Below are 12,451 nucleotides of genomic sequence, written 5' to 3'. Positions count from 1 at the left end.
CGTTCGTTCGTTCGTTCGTTCGTTCGTTCTCGTTCGTTCGTTCGTTCGTTCGTTCGTTCGTTCGTTCGTTCGTTCGTTCGTTCGTTTCGTTCGTTCGTTCGTTCGTTTGTTCGTTCGTTCGTTCGTTCGTTCGTTCGTTCGTTCGTTTCGTTCGTTCGTTCGTTCGTTCGTTCGTTTTCGTTCGTTCGTTCGTTCGTTCGTTCGTTAGTTTCGTTCGTTCGTTCGTTCGTTCGTTCGTTCGTTTCGTTTTCGTTCGTTCGTTCGTTCGTTCGTTCGTTCGTTCGTTCGTTCGTTTCGTTCGTTCGTTCGTTCGTTCGTTCGTTCGTTCGTTCGTTCGTTCGTTCGTTCGTTCGTTTTGTTCGTTCGTTCGTTCGTTCGTTCGTTCGTTCGTTCGTTCGTTCGTTTCGTTTCGTTCGTTCGTTAGTTAGTTAGTTAGTTAGTTAGTTAGTTAGTTAGTTAGTTAGTTAGTTAGTTAGTTTGCTTGTTTGTTTGTTTTCACTTTACATCCTTAGAAATAGACCAGAAATCATCTGGCTCTTCGGTTGTAATCGAACCTACTCCCTCAAAACTGAAGGAGTACAACACTAACATCGTTGGCAGAAAATTTGATATTTTCTAAATTTAAAATTTTGGTCACTTATCGCCAAACGCAACCAGCTCTCTACTCCTCTTTTACATAGTAATTACTATGTAAGTAATATTACATAGTAATATTACGTACCAGTAATTGTACAACCCATGTGTAGGGTCTAACCCTTAAGTATTACATCAAACACAATATTAGTAGTATAAAATCTTTATTCTTAAATCAGTAATAATCCTTTTTGGCAAATTATAGCAATTTATTTAACATTCAATCTTATAACAGTAGATAACTACAATAATTTATAAAAATAACAGGGTAAAAATAGGGTTGTCATATGAGACCGACCATTCATTCTTCAGAACTCTGCTTCCTTGTCCTCCTCCTTCTTCTCCTCCTGTCATTTGCCAACAACCTCTAATCAAACTCTCAAACGTGACATATTTAAACATTGTAGATTTAAATTAAAATTATGCACATATAAGTGTGTGTGTGTGTGTGTTAAGCCCATTTATTCTAAGGGTTTCAAATTCCTGATATGCATGAAAAACAACTTAAGAATTATTAGAACTAAAACTATTTAAAAAGCAAATCCCCTAACTACACAAAAAAATATTTAATAATAATATTTTTTCTAAATAATCCCCCTAAGCTATGAATTGCACAAAACTCATTACAATTTTCAAACATTAGAAAACCGTTATAAAACATTAAGAAACACTATAACAAACACTATATAGTAAATACCCCATGTTCGTATTTAAGTATTTATGTACATGGCAGAATGCTGATTGTACATTGTACCAGTGCAAACACTCGTCGTGTACACATAAAATTTATAACTTACAACAGATTAAATTGATAAGGTTTTATTTTAATTTGTTGCCACACAACTACTTACCCATTATCTGCCCCAGTCAGTCAGTCAACCAACCCAATGCAGCCCATGTCGTGTACATTTAAGAATTTAACATTTTGAGAGGGATGTTTTTGCCTCCTGCCACCCCAGTCTGACATTTTATAAGAACAAGAATGTATGTACATATAAGATGAACATGGCTTGTTGGTTGTTCAACTTATAATGAATATATTTCTATGATTTCATTAGGCGTAATTCTATTGCTAATGATTTTTGGCACATGTATGACGACAATAACAGCAACAACAAAAGCTAAGACTACTAACCAACCATCTAAAAAAAACTTTTACCGCATACAGCAGGAAAAACTGTTGCCAACAAAATATTGGCGGACTATTTATATCGTTTTGTTAAGTTGTATTTTTGTTGTTGTTGTTCTAAAGTATTAAGGTATTCATTGAAAGGGTGTTACAAGTAGGGAAGTTATTTTTTGTTGCATTAAATTACTGGTCTAAAGCTGTTCTAACATTATTAGCTTAATGTTAGAACTGCTTTAGGTAAACATCTAACAATGACTTAAGGATATTTCGACCGATTTGTGTAGTGAACACTGGTTCTAGACTCTACAGCATTTAGGTAATAACACCCCCGGTTGACACACACTGTTTACAAACTGATTATAAGTTTGGGAATTAAATAAGAAAACATTTGAATTCCCAAGCGAATTATAATGACTTTTACGTTTGTTGTATGCTAAATTTTTCTCTTTTGGAGTTGTGGCAAGAGGAAATTATTTGTTGCTGCTGCTGCTGCTGCTATTAATGTTATTATTGCTTATGCTTGCTACTGCCACCACTGACTATAGCTTGCTGACTATTGCTAATGTTATTCCTTACAGTTCATTGAGAAAAATTAATGAAACGTTTCTGGCATAATTTAAGAAGAAAATTATTATGGCAAGAAGAAGTTTTTTTGGTTGTTTGTTTAACTTAAAAACAAAAGTTTCCCATTCCATTCTTTTAACATTCCCCCCTACTCCCGGAGTTTGGCACCAAAACATACTTACATATCAGTTATGGAAAATTGAAATTTTGAAATAGTAATAAGTTAAACAAAAAATTGCATTTTTAATTTATATATGTTAGACTATAGACTAGACTATAGACTAGACTATAGACTAGATTATAGACTAGATTATAGACTAGACTATAGACTAGACTATAGACTAGAGTATAGACTAGAGTATAGACTAGAGTATAGACTAGACTATAGACTAGACTATAGACTAGACTATAGACTAGACTATAGAATAGACTATAGACTAGAGTATAGACTAGAGTATAGACTAGAGTATAGACTAGAGTATAGACTAGACTATAGACTATACTATAGACTGGACTATAGACTAGACTATAGACTAGACTATAGACTAGACTATAGACTAGACTATAGACTAGACTATAGACTAGACTATAGACTAGACTATAGACTAGACTATAGACTAGACTATAGACTAGACTATAGACTAGACTATAGACTAGACTATAGACTAGACTATAGACTAGACTATAGACTAGACTATAGACTAGACTATAGACTAGACTATAGACTAGACTATAGACTAGACTATAGACTAGACTATAGACTAGACTGTAGACTAGACTATAGACTAGACTATAGACTAGACTATAGACTAGACTATAGACTAGACTATAGACTAGACTATAGACTAGACTATAGACTAGACTATAGACTAGACTATAGACTAGACTATAGACTAGACTATAGACTAGACTATAGACTAGACTATAGACTAGACTATAGACTAGACTATAGACTAGACTATAGACTAGACTATAGACTAGACTATAGACTAGACTATAGACTAGACTATAGACTAGACTATAGACTAGACTATAGACTAGACTATAGACTAGACTATAGACTAGACTATAGACTAGACTATAGACTAGACTATAGACTAGACTATAGACTAGACTATAGACTAGACTATAGACTAGACTATAGACTAGACTATAGACTAGACTATAGACTAGACTATAGACTAGACTATAGACTAGACTATAGACTAGACTATAGACTAGACTATAGACTAGACTATAGACTAGACTATAGACTAGACTATAGACTAGACTATAGACTAGACTATAGACTAGACTATAGACTAGACTATAGACTAGACTATAGACTAGACTATAGACTAGACTATAGACTAGACTATAGACTAGACTATAGACTAGACTATAGACTAGACTATAGACTAGACTATAGACTAGACTATAGACTAGACTATAGACTAGACTATAGACTAGACTATAGACTATAGACTAGACTAGACTAGACTATAGACTAGACTATAGACTAGACTATAGACTAGACTATAGACTAGACTGTAGACTAGACTATAGACTGGACAACGGACCAAACTATAGACCAGACTATAGACCTGACTATAGACCAGGCTATAGACCAGACTATAGACCTGACTATAAACCAGACTATAAACCAGACTATAGACCAGACTATAGACCAGACTATATACTACAATATAGACCAGACTATAGACACTATAGGCTACACTGTATTCTACTGAGGTATTTTTCACTTCAAAGTAGTAATTAGTTTTCCATCCCTGTTACTTACACATCTCACCGGCCTATTATTATTTTAAGTTATGCTGGCAATTTTTTTGGCATAATATTGCCAACATAAAAGGAAGAGAAAAACTAAATCTAAGAACATAAAGTGGTAAATGGAAAAAAGAACATTTAAGTAGAACATGAAAAAATGTATGGAATAGATGGTGTAGGAAAAAGAGGAGGAGGAGGAGTAGGAGGGTAGATGGTTGGGCTGATTCTTTAAGCTTTAAATATAAATATTAAACATTACATTTGCCAGCATTCATAACAAACTGCCAGACACACAGCTAGCCAGACAGTCAACCTGACTGCCTTGCTTGCCTGGCAGCCTGCTTCCTTGCCAATAATCTTTCCTTTTATGAAGGTGTGCTGGCTGTTGCTGATGCTTTTGGTTTTATGTGCGAATGTCTGTATTGTTTTGTTGACTCTTGCTGTTGTTGTTAAAATGCTGATAAAAGAAGGTATTTCTGGCAGGCAGTTAGGCGTGTTTGCCTCTATGCGTTAGTGTGTTGCATGTTTGTCGTGTGTTGTATTAAGTATTTATGTATATATTTATTTTGTTGCCTTTCTGTTGTTGTTCCTGCTGCTGCTGCTGTTGCTTGTGGTTATTTCCTACTGCTGTTGTTTGCCTCCTTGTATTGTATAAAATTCTATATTTTATATTGTGCTGACATTGACGTATGCCGTCATTTTTTGTGGGGCGTTAAAATTTTTATGCAAAAGGGAGTATTTCAACAAATTAATATTAAAAAAAAAAACCTGCATAAAAAAATAGCCACAATATAGACATTTTTTTCTCTAGTAGGAAAAAAGAATACAACAACTATAAACTAAAGAAGACAATTTATGTAAATTTTTTTTTTTGAATCGACCAACGTTTATAATGGACGTCTATATTTAAGTTAAGAATAATCTAGAGGTGGAAGAATTTTTTTATTTAAATTCTTTAAACAAAACTTGGCAAAAGAATTGTATATTTTGTCTTAAGTTATTTGAAATACTTTAGATATTAAATAACTTTAGTTTAAGGAAATAATTACTTAAATTGTGAAATTGATAATTACTGGTCCTTTAAATTTCATTCATTCATACTCTCATAAGAAAAAAAATCTGTTTGCAGATGCACTTAAAAATTCTATTAAGAGCTCCTGCTTTTCTTTCCCATTCCTTTGTGACTTCCTTTTACAAATACTGATTAGTAAATATTGTTTGTTAATTATGCCTTTAAGATTTTTCCTAATTTCTTTCATTTATTACAATGTGATATTTAAATTTATGCATTATACTGCATGTTTTCTAAACAGTGTATAACAAAATTTGTTTTATTTTAGTTTTATTTTCTCATTCACTTTTTTGCGTCGTCTTTCATGAACATGAATAAAATTATTATATTTGGTGACAATCTACAATACTCTATCATTGTCATTCGCATTTATTCTCTAAACTACTCTGTAAAATATACACATACAATTTACTAAGCAACAACAATAACAACTTATTACTACAACAACTGACAATGACTTGCTAATGAATTGACAAGTCATACACATACGAGAATACACATAAATAAATCCAATGCAAAGTTAACAAAGTTCACAAGAATATGCAGAAACCCTACAAACATTTTCCAACGAGGAAGTCACCATGAAGTATCTTAATAGCGATCAAATTTAATAAAATACTTTTTAATTATTTGCCTAGTCTATATTGTAGACTATTATCAAGTCTATAGTCTAGACTATAGTCTAGTCTACAGTTTAGACAATAATATAGTCGGTAGTCTGATCTATAATCTGGACTATCATATAATATATAGTCCATGCTAAGGTCTAACCTATATTTTAGTCTATTGACAACCTCAAGTCTCGTCTACAATCTAATCTATAGTCTGGACTATAGTCTAGTCTATAGTCGGGACTATCGCCTAGTTCATAGTTTGCACTATAGTATAGTCTATAGTATAGTGTGTAGTCTGAACTTTAGTTAACTCCATAGCTTAGTTATACAAACTGGGATATAGTATAATATATAGTTTAGACTTATAGTTTTGTCTATAGCTTGGACTATAGTCTATTCTATAGTCTGGCCTATAGTCTATTCTATAGTCTGGACTATAGTCTATTCTATAGTCTGGACTATAGTCTATTATATAGTCTGGACTATAGTCTATTCTATAGTCTTGACTATAGTCTATTCTAGTCCAGGCTAAGGTCTAACCCATATTTTAGTCTATTGACAACCTAAAGTTTTGTTTATGGTCTAATCTATAGTCTGGATAATATTCTAGTCTGTAGTCAGGACTATAGTGTAGTCTATAATTTGGACTATGGTATTGTCTATAGTCAGGACTATAGTCTAGAGTCTGGACTATAGTCTAGTCTAGAGTCTGTACTATAGTCTAGTCTATAGTCTGGACTATAGTCTAGAGTCTGGACTATAGTCTATTCTATAGTCTGAACTATAGTCTAGTCTATAGTCTAGTCTATAGTCTATTCTATAGTCTGGACTATAGTTTATTCTATAGTCTGGACTATAGTCTATTCTATAGTCTGGACTATAGTCAATTCTATAGTCTGGAGTATAGTCTAGTCTATAGTCTGGAGTATAGTCTAGTCTATAGTCTGGAGTATAGTCTAGTCTATAGTCTGGACTATAGTCTAGTCCAGGCTAAGGTCTAACCTATATTTTAGTCTATTGAAAACCTTAAATCTTGTCTATGGTCTAACCTATAGTCTGGATAATATTCTAGTCTATAGTCAGGACTATAGTCTAGTCTATAGCTTGGACTATGGTATTGTCTATAGTCTGGACTATAGTCTACTCTATAGTCTGGACTATAGTCTAGTCTATAGTCTGGACTATAGTCTAGTCTATGGTCCGGACTATAGTCTAGTCTATAGTCTGGACTATAGTCTAGTCTATAGTCTGGACTATAGTCAATTATATAGTCTGGACTACAGCCTGGACTATAGTCCGGACTATAGTCTGGACTATAGCCTGGACTATAGTCTGGACTATAGCCTGGACTATAGCCTGGACTATAGTCTGGACTATAGCCTGGACTATAGCCTGGACTATAGTCTAGTCTATAGTCTGGACTATAGTCTAGTCTATAGTCTAGTCTATAGTCCAGTCTATAGTCTGGACTATAGTCTATAGTCTAGACTATAGTCTATTCTGGACTATAGTCTAGTCTACTCTATAGTCTAGTTTATAGATAGGACTATGGTCTAGTCTTTAGTCTGGTCTAAAGTTTGGATTATAGTATAGTCTATAGTGTAGTATACAGTCTTGACTATATTCTAATCAATAGTCTGGGCTATAGCCTTGCCTATAGTCTGGTCCATAATTTAGTTTAAAGACAGGATTATGGTCTAGTCTTTAGTCTGGACTATAGTCTAGTCTATAGTTTAGATATAGACTATATTCTATTTAATAGTCTGGATATAGTCTTGTATATAGTCTAGTCCATAGTGTAGTTTATAGGCTAGACTTAAGTCTGGACTATAGCCTAGGCTATAGTCTGAACCATATTCTAGTCTATAGTTTGGACTATTGTTTAGTTTATAGTTTAGTGTGGACTATAGTCTAGTTATATAGTCTGGACTGTAGTAAGGTCTATAGTCTGGACTATAGTCAAGTTTGTAAACTGGACACTGTGGGTCTATAGTTTGGGCTATAATCTAGGCTATAGCTTGGACTATAGTCTACCAGAAACCTTAATATCCCAGGTTGTCGAATAATCCTATAATAGATAAAAAACCAACTACTAACTGATTGCCAGTCATAATGATTAGAATTCGATATTAATATTGAAAATGTTTCAACCATTATTCAGAAGTCACCAAAATGTGACTTATGCGACAATCGCTAACAGTTGTATCTGTAAAATGTTGTATGTATCTGCTAGTATGAAAATGTCTGTGTTTAGATACTTACATATGAATGTGAATAAATATGTAAATAACATTATAACTTTAAGAGATGTGTATCATGAGAAACTTGATCAAATTGTAAATACAAAAGACATTCATTCATACAACTTGTACGAAATGTATTTCAAAGATTTTTAAATTGTATTAGGAAATCCATTTGACTGCAATAATTTAGCACTCACAAAGACATTGAAATAAGTTTGTATGTTTGTAATATGTATTCTTTTGAAAATTTGTAGTATGACAAGAGTTTAATGTTGCTATCAAGATGTAGAAAAATGTTTTTGAAAGATTGTTTTATAAAACATTGTCAGCAATAAAAGATTTTAGATTTCGTAAGCTAAAATCATATTAAGAAGTTTTAAAATTATTTTTTTTTTTGAATTTTTTAACAAACAAAATAGAGGATAGAATTAAAACTACTTATGATAAATATGTAAAGTTTTTTATTTAGTTTGTTTGTGGAAATTAGAGGAGACATTCAAAGAATTCATTTTTTTCTTTTCACTAGAGTCTTGAGAAAAAACTGACAATAAGTCTCAAAAGCAAAATTAACAAACAATATTTACTAATTAGTATTTGTAAAAGGAAGTCGCAAAATAATAGAAAACTAAATATTGACAATGTATGAAAATTAAAGACATTGTACTGGAATATAACTAACTGTTCGAATAAACATGAGCTTTTAATGGAATTTCTAATTACGCAAAACTTATATTTGTACAATGAATAATGTAAAGTGCAATTGTAAATAGAATTGATTTGATATCAGACTTCACTTGCAAGTGTTATGTAGATTAATGTCGATTATATCTGCGTTGAGGACCATTTCATGGGCCTCATCAACGAACTAAATTCACAAATTTGGTATGAAGCCAATTCAAATGAGATCCAAAAACGTCCAATACATTCTCAAAAAGTTTACTGTTTAATGAAAGTTTTTGGATTGCGGCGTCGTCAATCTTATGAAGCTTTCTGAAATGAAACTCTAATTTAATGTTACCCATAACACATCGGTTAAATTCAGCCGGACGCACACCACCCTGCAAAACAGCACGATGTTATATTTCATGCATTTATAGGCCTTCAAACTATGTTTGACTTATTTAAAGATTAATAGAGTTTAATTAAAGATTATGCCTGTAGCTCTTCTTTGCTTTTACGATCTATTCAGGACCGAATTCCTCGTTATTTGAGACAGTACGTCTCCCGTACTGTCTGTCTAACACATCATATATGTGAGAATTTATTTCAACTTCATAACTCTAAATGTCAACATCTCCCATTTGAAACCCATTGTTCGGTTGTAGTATCAATTGATCAGATTTTCAGTCAGTCGTTGGTATAAAAACCAATTTAACCTCACGCCAAGAAATACTTGATTTGAATTGCCTTCACAGCTGAGATTCCATAATTTTCCCGAACTGTTGCTAATGGCAAGGGCCAAGAGATTATCTCTTACAAGCGTTGATCCTTGACATTGAGTGTAAAAGAGAAGTTTGCCAGTCTTCAGAAGTGTTAGTATAAGTTTAGTTTGAATGTTGTAGCGAACAGAGATCGTTAGTACAAACCTTGATCTTTGGAACTGAGTGTCCAAGAAAAGAAGAGAATATTTCTGATGTTCGGTGGTTATGTGCAAAGTGAATCAATACTTACAAGCCTTGGATCCTTGGAATTGAGTGTCAAAGAGAAATCTACAATGCCCTCCGAAGTTGTAGGGATCGGAGATCGGTAGTATGCTAGAGATCGTTATTTTGGCATTTATAGCATTCAGCAAAAATGTCTGACGACTGCGCTATGTGGGAGAACCATACGACTGAAATGAGATCTTAGTCTAACTTATTCCTCCATAATCTGGTGGACTGATTTGGAAAAAAAATGTAATGTGTTGTCACTAAGGGACGCTGTAAGGTCATAAACACTAGGAGAACTAAAGCTTTAGAAACATTACTGGGAACATTACTCTGATCAAAAAACAAATAAGATACGAGGCAGCATTGACAGCCGAGCTTTACTTATTTTTATATGATTTAATTGAATTTGTTAGACGATTACATACAAACTTCAGGCATAAAACAGAAATTGTTGGGAACTATGAAACATTGCATGCCAGATAGGAAACCGAAATATATCACATTTCAGGATTATAGGCGGAAGTCCGTGCTATCACGAAATGTGTAAAATGGATTTGATTGTATATGGCGTCAACAGATGTTAACATGGAACATAAAGTTTTGGGAACTGTGAGAAATTGGCCCCAGATGGGAAATTGTAAGCAAGCGGAACATTAGAGATGTCTCTAAACTGTGAGGAGAAATGGGTCTGGGGTTTCTACATTGAAAACAAGGAAACCAAAATATACCACAACACTATTTTCCTGAAGCAATTCCGCGGTATCATATAAAAAGGATTAGATAGAATATGGTAATTATTGCGATATCAGCTGATAAGGTTAAATCTAAGTCCATACTGGACTGTAAGAATGCTATAACCGAACAGTAAGATCTGCATATACCTGGCCTCTGGGGTATAATCGTCAATGAAAGAGCAATGAAATGTGAAGCTTGAAGAGGTTAACAGATCGTTTGAGGTACTTGTTATAATAGAACATTGAGTAGGACTACAAAAATGTTATGGGGAAACTCAAACGAGAGCAGGAGGAGAAGCCTTCTCATAACTATACAAAATTGGACGAACGCAGCTTTCTCAGTCATTGTCGGGCTTTCTACGAAATTAGATCCAAATGTCTTAGGAGCGATGTTATTCCAGATATTATATAACTTAGGAAAACTGATAAGAAAAGAAAAGCAATTACATCCAGAACACTTAGCTTCTAAGCTTAGGACGATTATCGTTTTATACGGGTATTCCACTAACTTTTTCCAAGAAATGGATCCGATGTTTTAAACCTTATCCAGTTAGGACTTCAAATTCTGCCTGATATTTGACTTCTCCTTATGAAATTATTGATGATTTGATTGTGATTTCTGAAATCTCCCTTGACCTAACACAGAAGATTATTTCAAGGACGAAAATGTGCCTTATTCTAAACGATAAGGATATGTAAGAATATATAGATAGAAGAGGAATTGTGTAATTGAGTTACTTGAATTTTACTTGTAGAGTTTCTTGCTCAACCGCACAGCTGCTCCTTCCCTAACTTTGAATACTATTGTAGGATCCTTCTCAAAGTAACTCCTAAGGTTAAGCCCTTTACTAAACGTAGTGCACACATAGACACTCTCTGACACACACACACAAACAAACAACAACAACAATAATAATAGTAAGTAATAAAATTTGATTCTCACGTTTTCAATATGGCCGCTTATTTACATTTTAATCAATAAACAACTATTTAAAGTAACAACAATAAAAACAAAAACTTCAATGGCATTGGATGAGAAAATGTTTACCAGCTATTTGGTTTTAACTCAAGAGCGTGAGAGAAGAGATAGAGAGAAAAGCAGAGAGAACAAATGAGAGAGTTTTGAGAGAAAACAGAGAGGAGTGATTTTGAAAAGAGCAAATGAGTAAAAACTTAATATTGAGTGGAAGAGTAAAATTAATTAACAAACAACTACAAACATTTCATTTTCAACAACAACACCTCAGTAGCTTTTTGAAGCTCAAGCTGTGCGGACGTAAAATATTAAAAGCGGAAAGGTACTAAAAATTTTTTTGAAAAAAAATCAATACTATATAAAATATAGAAAAAAAAATTTTAAAGAATAAAAAGAAATAACGGTAATAAAATACGAATTGAAAAGAAAAATAAACTTGAAAATTGTGTTAAATTTAAAAAAGAGAGAGAGACAGAAATCAGCCTAATGATTAAGTGATAAAGTATGGATTTTCCTTAGAGGGGATCAAGGGAGTTTTAACGGTGTAAAACTCCAAGTCGACTCATTATACACGTAACTGTATGTCGCCTTCAGCAGATAGGCGGCCCTCCGCGCGGTGATCCCCGGGCAACATCAATTTTTGTGCACAATTGATGGCTAAAATGAGCGGCGTCTGGCGGGGTAATTTTCAAGTGGAAAATTACCCAAAAACGACGGTACACAAAGGTACTACAAGAAAAAAACTCAAGCGGTATGATAAGACGTATCAACCCATTGTTAAACATAATGATGACAACTTATTGCCAAGAGACCCACGATATAGACGATATCAGCTCTTGGTAATTTGTTCAACAGAAAAAGCAGACAACAAAAAAGCTGTAGCCAACACATACAAAGCAGTTAACAATCCGAAGATTGTTCAAACAACAGAAGCAGTCCAGCTAAAGAACTTCGAGTGCAAGAAGTCGCAACAACAGAAAGAAACATAAAGTGTTATGTTTTGAAAAAAAAAAGCCAAGTAGAGCTTGGGCGAAACTCTAGTCTAGAGCGATTAGAGTGTAGCGAAAAAG

This window comes from Lucilia sericata, unplaced genomic scaffold (genome assembly GCF_015586225.1).
Source record: "Lucilia sericata isolate MDLA Ls3-8-SP2 unplaced genomic scaffold, ASM1558622v1 Contig000157F_arrow, whole genome shotgun sequence".
NCBI classification, from domain to species: domain Eukaryota; kingdom Metazoa; phylum Arthropoda; class Insecta; order Diptera; family Calliphoridae; genus Lucilia; species Lucilia sericata.
Note: the sequence above shows the minus strand (reverse complement) of the source record.